Below are 12,542 nucleotides of genomic sequence, written 5' to 3'. Positions count from 1 at the left end.
ACATGCTAACACAACTACTAGCACATAATTATACCTAGCATGTTGACACGATAATAGCATAATGTTTAGCATGTTAACGTGCTAACAAGGGTTGATTCTGAGTTTAGAAATGTACTGAAAGCGTCTACAGCTTTGAATTTACAAGTAAATCTTTCAAAGAAAAACTGACAGCTTTGTATCTTTATCACTGTGTTTCCTTGAGATAAATCTGCTTCATGTTTTGTACAAAAGAAAATATGTACTAATGCAGGACCAGATCCCAGCAAGCATTCGATAGCTGAGGATGTAGTGAATTAGCAAAGATGGCAAATGAGCACAAAACAAAAACTGATGTCAGAAAGATATTGAGGTTTCAGTTTCATACAACGCAGGCAGCAAATACGGATATTTTTTTTAATGTCATTTGATTTAAATTCATGTGTTCTAGTTTTGAGGGTTGGTAAATGCTGGTACATCAACATCTGTTCAGTATTAGAATGTTTGCTGGGTTGCCACGAAGAATTGATCCTCAGATGATTTGTGCCGGTATAAATACAGTTGTTGAAAATTGTGGTTTTTGATCTGTCTGTATGCCATTCTGTTGAGCTTCCAGGAGCCCTGTGGTGTTTGGGGATTGTGGGGTTTTTGGGGTGGTGGGTGGTTTGGGACTCTGTTCTCGAACCCGATCATTTGGGTCATTAGATTTTTTTGGTGCCTTAGGAGGCTGGGTGACGACGTTGCAATGCGCAGCACAGAAATGACTTGAATGTGACTTTTCCTGTTGGCTCTATTTCTATTTCTTTTGGATGTATCATGGATGTAATGTATAAAGAATATTTATATACACCGAGAGCAGTGTGGGTTATTTGCCTGATGTTAAATTGAATTTGGCTGCATTTGGCTTTAAGGTTTTGCCAGGCAATGGCTCCAGGACAACTTTGCTGCCCAGAAATTCCTTGAGATGAAATCAGCAGCCTCTTCACGTAGAAAGTGACCAAGTGATGCAGAAGAAGGAGTTGGTGAGTCCAAGTTTATGTTTATATGGGACCAGGTTACTTTGCTGCTTTTTAAAGGTTTGTATGGGTCATTCGTTTGATTGGCATCTTCGTATGGCTAGAAAAGGTGGTGAATGATCATTTACAGAACAGAATTTCATTAAGGCCTTAGTAGGCTCAGTATAGCAATAAAATCGAATTTTTGTTTTGTAACTTCCTGAAACAGGAATCTCAGGACAATAGAAATAGAAAACAACTTTTCTATGTGTTGGTTCTATTTTAACAGTTTCATTAAAGTGACAAAAGAATGACATGATTGAAAATTGCCCAAACCAAGATAACTAATTATTAAATTGAAAGCTTATGAAAGCATTTGCAAGAATTGAATGGTAAAATTAGAGTATTTAACTGATCTATAACTTAAAATAATTGCATGCACTGCTGTTGTGATGCTCAAACTACATGTTTACTGTATGTAGATGCCTAGCGTCTGCGGCGCACAACCCTCCTGCGTCTGCGGACGGCAGTGGACCTACGGGCCCTTCTGCGTCTACGAACGGGGCGAGAAGCGCGTCTACGTCTGCGTGGCATTGTCAAAATACAACTGACCTGCTAGACGACGATGGGTCCTATTTCAAACCTCTGTTGCGCACAATTTTTGACGCATTATGAGAATCCATATCATCGTGATGACATCATCAGTCAAAACCTCGCCAGTTTTGAAAATTGTGACAGCTATATTATATGTGACATGGTGTCAGTGATGATGTCATCATATGATATGATGATGTCATCATATGATATCATATGTGATATGTCATTGATGATGTCATCATATGGTGTCACTGATGATGTCATATGTCACTGATGATGTCATCAAGTGATATCACTGATGATGTCATCATGTGACATGTCATTGATGATGTCACAATTTATGACATCATGATGATGTCACAATTTATGACATGTTGTGACATATGACATGGTTATGATGTCACTGATGATGTCATATGTGACATGTTACATATGTTGCAATTTATATGACATGTCACATGATTATGGTGTCATGTGATGTCACTAATTATCTGGTCACATCATCATGGTGTCACTAATGATGTCACACTGTATGTTAAATTAATTCAGACCTATCCAATTCAAGATGATGTGGTTCAATTTATGTGTTACAAACAACTCCATCATGATTAATTGGTTAGGTCAGATTATGTAACATATGATGACATCATAACATGACATGATGATGTGTTGTGCTTGCCAAGTGACACCAGATGTCACATATGATGACAGTATGGCTGCGTTCAGACTGCAAGCCAAAATCCGTTTTTTAGCCAATCTAGATTGGAACCAGATGGCTCTTATGAAGTAAAAAAAAAAGTATAAATCACATGAAATCCGATTTTTGCAAACCAGATCGAAACCACCTTTGGGAGGTAGTTTCAAATCGCATTTGAACAGATGAGTCTGAGTCTGAACAGCTCCAAACACTCAAATCGGATTTGATTGTCCGTGACGTCACTCTATGCGACAACAGACCCGCGCTTATTCGAGTTGTTGTTGCTAGCTGATATCAATGGAGGCAATGGAGGACGTCGAAAACATCAGTCCTTGGACAGAGGACCAAACCTTAATTAATATTTGGGGAGATGGCTCCGTTCAAGCGAAGCTCAAGGGTTTGTTGTTGCTGTCGCAATTATATGACATCACACAATACACGCTAGAAGACGCCTCCGCTCCGACGACGTTGCCACAGCAACCTGTCAGATTGGTGATTAATGTGGCCCAGTCTGAACAGGGCCAAATCCGATTTGGACACTTCCTAAAAACAGTGTGGACAGTCAGGCCTAAAAATTGGATTTGAGGAGGAATCAGATTTGAATCAGATTTGCCTGCAGTCTGAACGCAGCCTATGTGATGTTACGATGTGGTCACACAAATTGTGACATCATGATGTGACATATATGACCTATATCTCATATCATACGTGACCTTATGTCACATGATGATGTCATCGTATGTGACATCATCAGTGTCATCATAAGTGATGTCACATATGATGTGGTTTAATTTACGTCTTACAAGCAACTGCATCATGATGAATTGGCTAGGTCTTATATAACATATGATGTCATCATATATGACATCAGCAACATCAGAAGCGACATCACCAGTGACATCATATGACACCATAATAATGTGACATTGTGTCACATATGACATCATCAGTGAAATCATAATCATGTTATTATATGTGACATCATAATCATGTCATTATATGTGACATCATGTCACGTCATTATATGTGACATCATCAATGACATGCCATCATTAGTGACATCATATTATGACATAATCAGTACCACCATGTCACATATAATATCGCTGACCATGTCACAATTTCAAAACTGGCGAGGTTTTCATCACGATGAAATTGATTCTCGAAATGCGTCAAAAATTTGTCCCAACAGAGGTTTGAAATAGGACCCATCGTCATCTAGCAGGTCAGTTGTATTTTGACAATGCCACGCAGACGTAGACGCGCTTCTCGCCCCATTCGTAGACGCAGAAGGGCCCGTAGGTCCACTGCCGTCCGCAGACGCAGGAGGGTTGTGCGCCGCAGACGCTAGGCATCTACATACAGTAAACATGTAGTTTGAGCATCACAACAGCAGTGCATGCAATTATTTTAAGTTATAGATCAGTTAAATACTCTAATTTTACCATTCAATTCTCACAAATGCTTTCATAAGCTTTCAATTTAATAATTAGTTATCTTGGTTTGGGCAATTTTCCATCATTTCATTCTTTTGTTACTTTGATGAAACTTAATTTCTGTTGAAATAGAACCAACACAGAAAATTTTTTTTTTAAAATTATTTTCTATTTCTATTGTCCTGAGATCCTGGCTACCTCCACTGCCACTGACCAAGATGGATGTGATTGTCAGTCTTTGTGTTTCAGGAAGTTACAAAACGAAAATTTGATATTTTTTTGTATACTGAGCCTACAATGGCCTTAATGAAATTCTTGTCTGTATATGATCTTTCACCAGCTTTTCTAGCGATACAAAGATGCCAATCAAACGAATGACACATACAAACACTAAAATAGCAGCAAAGTAACCTTGTCCCATATAGTGGGACCAATGACACCATATGATGACATCATCAGTGACACCATGTCACATATAATATCGCTGACAATGTCACAATTTAAAAACTGGCAATGTTTTGGCTGATGATGTCATCATGATGATATGGATTCTCAAAATGCGTCAAAAATTTGGCCAATCAGAGGTTTGAAATAGGACCCATCGTCATCTAGCAGGTCAGTCGTATTTTGACAATGCCGCGCAGACGTAGAAGTACTTCTCGACCCGTTCATAGACGCAGAAGGGCCCGTAGGACAACTACTGTCCGCCGACGCAGGAGGGTTTTCCGCCGCAGAAGCTAGCCATTTACCTACAGTAGACATGTAGTCTGAGCATCAGAACTTTTTAATTTTAACTAACTTTAACTTTAATTAATCATGATTTTAATATTAGGTTAAATCTTCTATAGGTAACTATTACAAAGCTATTTACATTTATCTGTCAATTTGTATTGCCAATGAGTGAATGAGTATTGATATATATGTTAAATATGTATATATAACCCAATTTTTTGTTAATGTTAATGAGTAAGCAGCAAGCACCTAAGCGCTTACTCACACTTGGTGATCTGTACCGTGCCCGAGCACGTTTAACCCCTGAGGTCCGGTTGGTGTGACTTGTGTGATGGCTCTGTACCGTGCCCGGGTACGGTACGCTTAACCGGTACGGTAGGCAACCGGGCCTAGTGTGAGTACACACTTATTGTCATGTACTGCTTAACTGATGATTTATGTGACATCATGATTTATAGTCTCACAGTATTATGATGGCACAAGTATGACATGATATAATCCTGTGAGGTAACTAGGGACCGAAGCAGGCATATGATATCATCGGGACTAAAATGGCTAAATGACATCATCGGGACTAAAATGGCTAAATGACATCATCGGGACTAAAATGGAACATTGCCTTTGCAAAGTTTGAAATAAGAGGCTGCTGCATGAAAAACTTTACTAATCTTCTCTTTTCTCTTTTTCAGGTTCATTATATGTGATCTCACACTGGCTCAACTGGAGCAGCTGGGGTTAAGGCTTTTTGCTCAAGAGCACCTCAGCGGTGTTTAATGAGTAAGGAGCAAGCACTACCTTCTTACTTTCCCGCCCACTTGTGATCGATTCAATCCCTGGACATGCAGGATAAATGTGGCTGGGAAAAGTAAGAAGACAGTTCTTGCTCCTTACTCATTAAACACCACTGAGGTGCTCTTGAGCAAAGAGCCTTAACCCCAACTGCTCCAGTGAAGCCAGTGTGAGATCACATATAATGAACCCGATAAAGAGAAGATTAGTAAAGTTTTTCATGCAACAGCCTCGTATTTCAAACCTTGCAAAGGCAATGTCCGATGTTGTCATGATGATGTCATTTGGCCTGTTTAAGTCACTAGTTACATCAAGGGATTGTGTGGGTATGTGTGCTGACATTTGTGATTGTATACAGGAATCTGCAGATAACTAGTCATTGAGTCAGTGTAAATTTGTTAATTCAAGGCATTTCCAATTTTACATCATGTCCATTAGATTTGGGCTTGATTACACTGAACAACAGACTTTGGCTGACATGAGGCATCTGTGTTTGCTTGGTTTTCACACTACTGTGGTGCAAAATGGTATAAATGGGAGGCTTCAGAAAAATACCAGTTTCCCAGCTGGAATTACAACTTGGAGGTCGATGTGAAAGATATACACAGTTGGGAATCTTGTAATTCCAACTGGGAAACTCAGACTTTTCTGAAGGCACCGATTTCTCCAACTTGGCGCTTCATTATATGCAAACACTTGAAAATGTAAACAAACACCTCACATCAGCCAAAGTCCATGGTTGAACTCTGCAATCATACAACCATCCTGAGCTGTCTGATGGCATGAACGTGTATTTAACTCAGTATTTGAGTGCTGCGCTGCATTGTTTGAGTGGCCCTAAGGGCGTCCTCTCACTTGGTGATCTGTACTGTGCCCGAGCACGTTTGACCCTGAAGTCCGGTTCGTTTGACTTGTGTGATGGCTCTGTACCGTGCCCGTCTACGGTACGCTTAACCGGTACGGTAGGCAACCGAGCCTAGTGTGAGTACACACTTATTGTCATGTACTGCTTAACTGTTGATTTATGTGACATCATGATATATAGTCTCACAGTATTATGATGTCACAAGTATGACATGATAGAATCCTGTGAGGTAACTCTGGACCGAAGCAGGCATATGACATCATCAGGGCCAAAAAAAGTGAAATGACATCATTGGGACTAAGATGGCTAAATGACATCATTGGGACTAAAATGGCTAAATGACATCATCGGGACTAAAATGGCTAAATGACATCATCGGGACTAAAATGGCTAAATGACATCATCGGGACTAAAATGGCTAAATGACATCATCGGGACTAAAATGGCTAAATGACATCATCGGGACTAAAATGGCTAAATGACATCATCGGGACTAAAATGGCTAAATGACATCATCGGGACTAAAATGGCTAAATGACATCACCGTTACATCATGGAACATTGCCTTTGCAAGGTTTGAAATAGGAGGCTGTTGCAAGAAAAACTTTACTAATCTTCTCTTTTCTCTTTTTCAGCACACTGGCTCAACTGGAGCAGCTGGGGTTAAGGCTATTTGCTCAAGAGCACCTCAGTGGTGTTTAATGAGTAAGGAGCAAGCACTACCTTCTTACTTTCCCGCACACTTGTGACCGATTCAATCCCTGGACATGCAGGATAAAGGTGGGTGGGGAAAATAAGAAGGCAGTGCTTGCTCCAGTGGAACCAGTGTGAGATCACATATAATGAACCCGATAAAGAGAAGATTAGTAATGTTTTTCATGCAACAGCCTCCTATTTCAAACCTTGCAAAGGCAATGTCCGATGTTGTCATGATGATGTCAATTGGCCTGTTTAAGTCACTAGTTACATCAAAGGATTGTGTGGGTATGTGTGCTGACATTTGTGATTGTATACAGGAATCTGCAGATAACTAGTCAGTTATTCACTGTAAATTTGTTAATGCAAGGCATTTCCAATTTTACATCATGTCCATTAGATTTGGGCTTGATTACACTGAACAACAGACTTTGGCTGACATGAGGCATCTGTGTTTGCTTGGTTTTCACACACTACTGTGGTGCAAAATGGTATAAATGGGAGGCTTCAGAAAAATACTAGTTTCCCAGCTGGAATTACAACTTGGAGGTCGATGTGATCGATATACACAGTTGGTAATCTTGTAATTCCAACTGGGAAACACTTTTCTGAAGGTATGACATGATGGAATCCTGTGAGGTAACTAGGGACCTAAGCAGGCATATGATATCATCAGGACTAAAAAGGCTACATGACATCATCGGCACTTAAAAAGCTACATTACATCATTGGGACAAAAGGCTAAATGACATCATTATGACTAAAAAGGCTAAATGACATCACTGTGACTTCATTGAACATTGCCTTTGCAAGGTTTGAGATAGGAGGCTGCTGCATGAAGAACTTTGCTAATCTTCTCTTTTCTCTTTTTCAGGTTCATTATATGTGATCTCACACTGGCTCCACTGGGGCAGCTTGGGTTTGCTCAGGATGCAGCTGGTGGCCTAAGCAGGCTACATGACATCATCAGGACTTGTGACCGATTCTATGCCTGGACACGCAGGATAAATGTGGGTCCTTGGATTGAATCGGTCACAAGTCCCGATGATGTCATGTAGCCTGCTAAGGCCACTAGTTACATCATATAACTGAGATTATAAATAATGATGTCACATAAATAATCAATGATGTGCTTCAGTAACATTACAGAACCTTGCTTTGCTGACTTTATGAGTCCTGAACTAAAATTACGATGATTACAATTTTTTTTTAAACAGAATACTGAACTTTACATATTAAACTGATCTATGAATTAAAATGAATAATCGCATGCACTGCTGTTGTGATGCTCAAGCTACATGTTTACTGTATGTAGATGCCTAGCGTCTGCGGCGCACAACCCTCCTGCGTCTGCGGACGGCAGTGGACCTACGGGCCCTTCTGCGTCTACGAACGGGGCGAGAAGCGCGTCTACGTCTGCGTGGCATTGTCAAAATACAACTGACCTGCTAGACGACGATGGGTCCTATTTCAAACCTCTGTTGGCCAAATTTTTGACGCATTTCGAGAATCCATATCATCGTGATGACATCATCAGCCAAAACCTTGTGACCGATTCAATCCCTGGACATGCAGGATAAAGGGGGGTAGGGAAAGTAAGTAGGCAGTGCTTGCTCCTTACTCATTAAACATCACTGAAGTGCTCTTGACCAAACAGCCTAAACCCCAACTGCCTCCTATTTTAGTCCTCGAAAAAAGCCAATGTTCAATGATGTCATGATGATGTCATATAGCCTTTTTAATCCCGATGATGTCATTTAGCTTTTTTAAGTCATGATGATGGCCTGTAGTCATTTAAACAGGTTATTGTTTGGGGCTTTGGGACTGTTGAAGCTGTATTTAACATATGGGGACAGTGTGTCAGGGATTGGTTGAATATCTCAGGTAGCTCAGCAGCACAGTCTCTGAGAACTCATCCTGGACCACCATCCGGGCCAGCTGCTTTCTGAACGTTACTGTAACAGTGTGTGTGTGTGTGTGTGTGTGTGTGTGTGTGTGTGTGTGTGTGTGTGTGTGTGTGTGTGTGTGTGAGACCTCAGCAGAGTGTATGAGGATGGTCTGGGATTTGGAAGTTGAGGCTGGAGCAGTGGTCATGATAGTCATGATGATTTGCTTCTTGGCGGTCAAAGAAGAGATTGAGCTGCTAGTGAGACACTGCTGTTGGTGTAATTATTTTAGTTAGTGATTAGATGTATTCCTTGTCATGTTCTGTGAGAGTATGAGTTGTCAAAGTAGCTCTCAATCCTTTGCTTGTAAGCTGCTTTGGTGCATCTGATGCCCCTCTTTAGCTTCTGACCTGGCCACTCTGCACTGTTCTGTATTTCTGGACCAGAAATCCGTGTTATGGGCTTGAAGCAACAGTTGGACTACTTTGGTCATCCATGGCTCACATTTTGTAATGGTGACATTGTCTACACATCTTTTTATATAAAACAGTAGAGTGGATGTGTAAGTGTCAATGTCCTCGTCTTTAAATAGCATCCAGTCAGTGCAGTTAAAGCAGTCCTGTAGCTCTAGATTTGGTACATGAGGTATGCTGTTGTTGTGCCGAAGTCTGGTTCTACTTACCTTGACATTCACCCAGCCTTACCCCCAACTGCTACAAACCCTAGAAACTACTTTTACAAGCCTCAAGTTATAGCATATGGCACAAAACAAATGAATAAACCAGGCGGTCAGCTAAACATGGACAAGAATCAGGATCCTTCATGGCAGAGATCGATGCCTTAGTCCATCGTTCAGTCTGCTAGTCAATGTAATTAAAGACAATTATAATATTTATATAGTCGAACATCTGTCCCGAATTAACTGACGACCCGGTAACTTGCAAGATATAAACATGGGGATGACCTCACATAAGTTGTGACATCATACGTACATCATGACACCATGTGTAAAGATACTTTATTTGTTACACTGTGAAATTCAGTCTCTGCATTTAACCCATCCTAAATACTAGGAGCAATGTGCAGCCATTGTACAACGCCCAGGGACCAACTCCAGATCTATGTCAATGCCTTCATCACAGGTACTGACAGGAGAATTAACCTATCATACATCTTTTTTTGACACTGGAGCACCCAGGGGGAACCCATGCAAGCACAGCGAGAACATACAGAAAGGCCCCAGCTGGGTATCGAACCCAAGACCTTATTGCTGTGAGGCAACAGTGCTAACCACCAAGCCACCATGTGGCCGTTATGATGTCATAATGATGTGAATGCTCGCAAGTTGAAAGAAAAAACTGTCACATATAATATCCCTGACAATGACACAATTTCAATGACACAATTTCAAAACTAGCGAGGTTTTGGCTGATGATGTCATCACGATGATATGGATTCTCGAAATGCGTCAAAATTTTTGCGCAACAGAGGTTTGAAATAGGACCCATCGTCGTCTAGCAGGTCAGTTGTATTTTGACAATGCCACGCAGACGTAGACGCGCTTCTCGCCCCGTTCGTAGACGCAGAAGGGCCCGTAGGTCCACTGCCGTCCGCAGACGCAGGAGGGTTGTGCGCCGCAGACGCTAGGCATCTACATACAGTAAACATGTAGTTTGAGCATCACAACAGCAGTGCATGCAATTATTAATTTTAATTCATAGATCAGTTTAATATGTTCAGTTCAGTATTCTGTTTAAAAAAAAATTGTAATCATCGTAATTTTAGTTCAGGACTCATAAAGTCAGCAAAGCAAGGTTCTGTAATGTTACTGAAGCATTGATAATTTATGTGACATCATTATTTATAATCTCAGTTATATGATGTAACCAGTGGCCTAAGCAGGCTACATGACATCATCAGGACCTGTGACCAATTCAAAGCTCCAAAATTCAGGATCCATTCATAAACTCAGCAAGGCAAGGTTCTGAGTTTATGAAAGCATGACATCATAGAGTCATGTGATGTAACTAGTGACGTAATCAGGCTATGTGACATCATCAGGACCAAAATGGCTAAAAGACATCATCATGACATCATCATACACTGCCTTCTCTAGGACTGAAATAGGAGGCTGCTGCATGAAAAACCCCACCAATCTTCTCTTTATCTGGTTCATTATATGTGATCTCACACTGGCCTCAATGGAGCAGTTGGGGCCAAGGCTCTGCGCTCAAGAGCACCACAGTGCTGTTTCATGATTAAGGAGCAAGTACTGCCTTTTTAAATTCCCCACTCCTTACTCATTAAACACCACTGAGGTGCTCTTGAGCAAACAGCCCTAACCCGAACTGCTCCAGTGGAGCCACTGTGAGATCACATATAATGAACCTGAAAAAGAGAAAACAGAAGATTAGTAAAGTTTGTCATGCAACAGCCTCCTATTTCAAACCTTGCAAAGGCAATGGTCCATTTTAGTCCCAGTGATGTCATTTAGCCATTTTAGTCCTGATGATGTCATTTGGCCTTTTTAGTTATGATGATGTCATTTGGCATTTTTAGTCCCAATTATGTCATTTGACCTTTTTAGTCCTGATGATGTCATATGCCTGCTTAGGTCCCTAGTTACCTCACAGGATTCTATCATGTCATACTTGTGACATCATAATACTGTGAGATTAAAATCATGATGTCACATAAATCATCAGTTAAGCAGTACATGACAATAAGTGTGTACTCACACTAGGCCCGGTTGCCTACCGTACCCGGGCACGGTACAGTGTCATCACAAAAGTCAAATGAAACGGACTTCAGGGGTCAAACATGCTCGGGCATGCAACATTGCCTTTGCAAGGTTTGAAATAGGAGGCTGTTGAATGACAAACTTTACTAATCTTCTGTTTTCTCTTTTTCAGGTTCATTATATGTGATCTGACACTGGCTCAACTGGAGCAGTTGGGGTTAAAGCTATTTGCTCAAGAGCACCTCAGTGGTGTTTAATGGGTAAGGAGCAAGCTCTGCCTTCTCCCAACCCACTTGTGACCGATTCAATCCATGGACACGTTAGATAAAGGTCGGTGGGGAAAGTAAGAAGGCAGTGCTTGCTCCTTACCCATTTAACACCACTGAGGTGCTCTTGAGCAAAGAGCCTTAACCCCAACTGCTCCAGTGTAGCCAGTGTGAGATCACATATAATCAACCCGAAAAAAGAGAAGATTAGTAAAGTTTTTGATGATGTCGCGATGATGTCATTTAGCCATTTTAGTCCTGATGATGTCATGTAGCCTGCTTAGGTCACTAGTTACATAACAGGATTCTATGATGTCATACTTGTGACATCATATAATTGAGACTAATAATGATATTACATAAATCATCAGTGATGTACTTCAGTAACATTAGAGAACTTTGCATTGCTGAGTTCATGTTTCTGACACCACAAAGATGTGGATGCAGGACTCACTAATTTGATATCAGCTGCTTATAAAACCATCATATAACTGTGTCACTGTTACAAAATGTAAAACCCTGCAAATCTTGTGGACTTTGCTTGATATTTGCATTAATTCTTGTGATCACAAGGTGGCCATTCCTAAAGGGACTGAATCTCACAATGACACAAAACTGTCATTTTCAGCCAATGTTTGCTCAGAGGAAGAGCTGCCGGTGTTTTGCATTGAAAATACATCAACACCTGACTGTTGCTGTCCTGTGCGGCAAATCTCTGGCAAAAAAAACAAATTAATGACAAAGTACCCAAGACAAAAAACTGTTACTGTAGATTCAGTCTGTTCAACTAGCGTAATATAAATATAACAAGAGAACACAGCTTTAGATCAAAGATGTAACCATTTATTGTTAGAATTGTCCTTTCAA

The sequence above is a fragment of the Scomber scombrus genome, chromosome 11 (genome assembly GCF_963691925.1).
Source record: "Scomber scombrus chromosome 11, fScoSco1.1, whole genome shotgun sequence".
Taxonomy (NCBI): Eukaryota; Metazoa; Chordata; class Actinopteri; order Scombriformes; family Scombridae; genus Scomber; species Scomber scombrus.
This window is presented reverse-complemented; position numbering follows the sequence as displayed.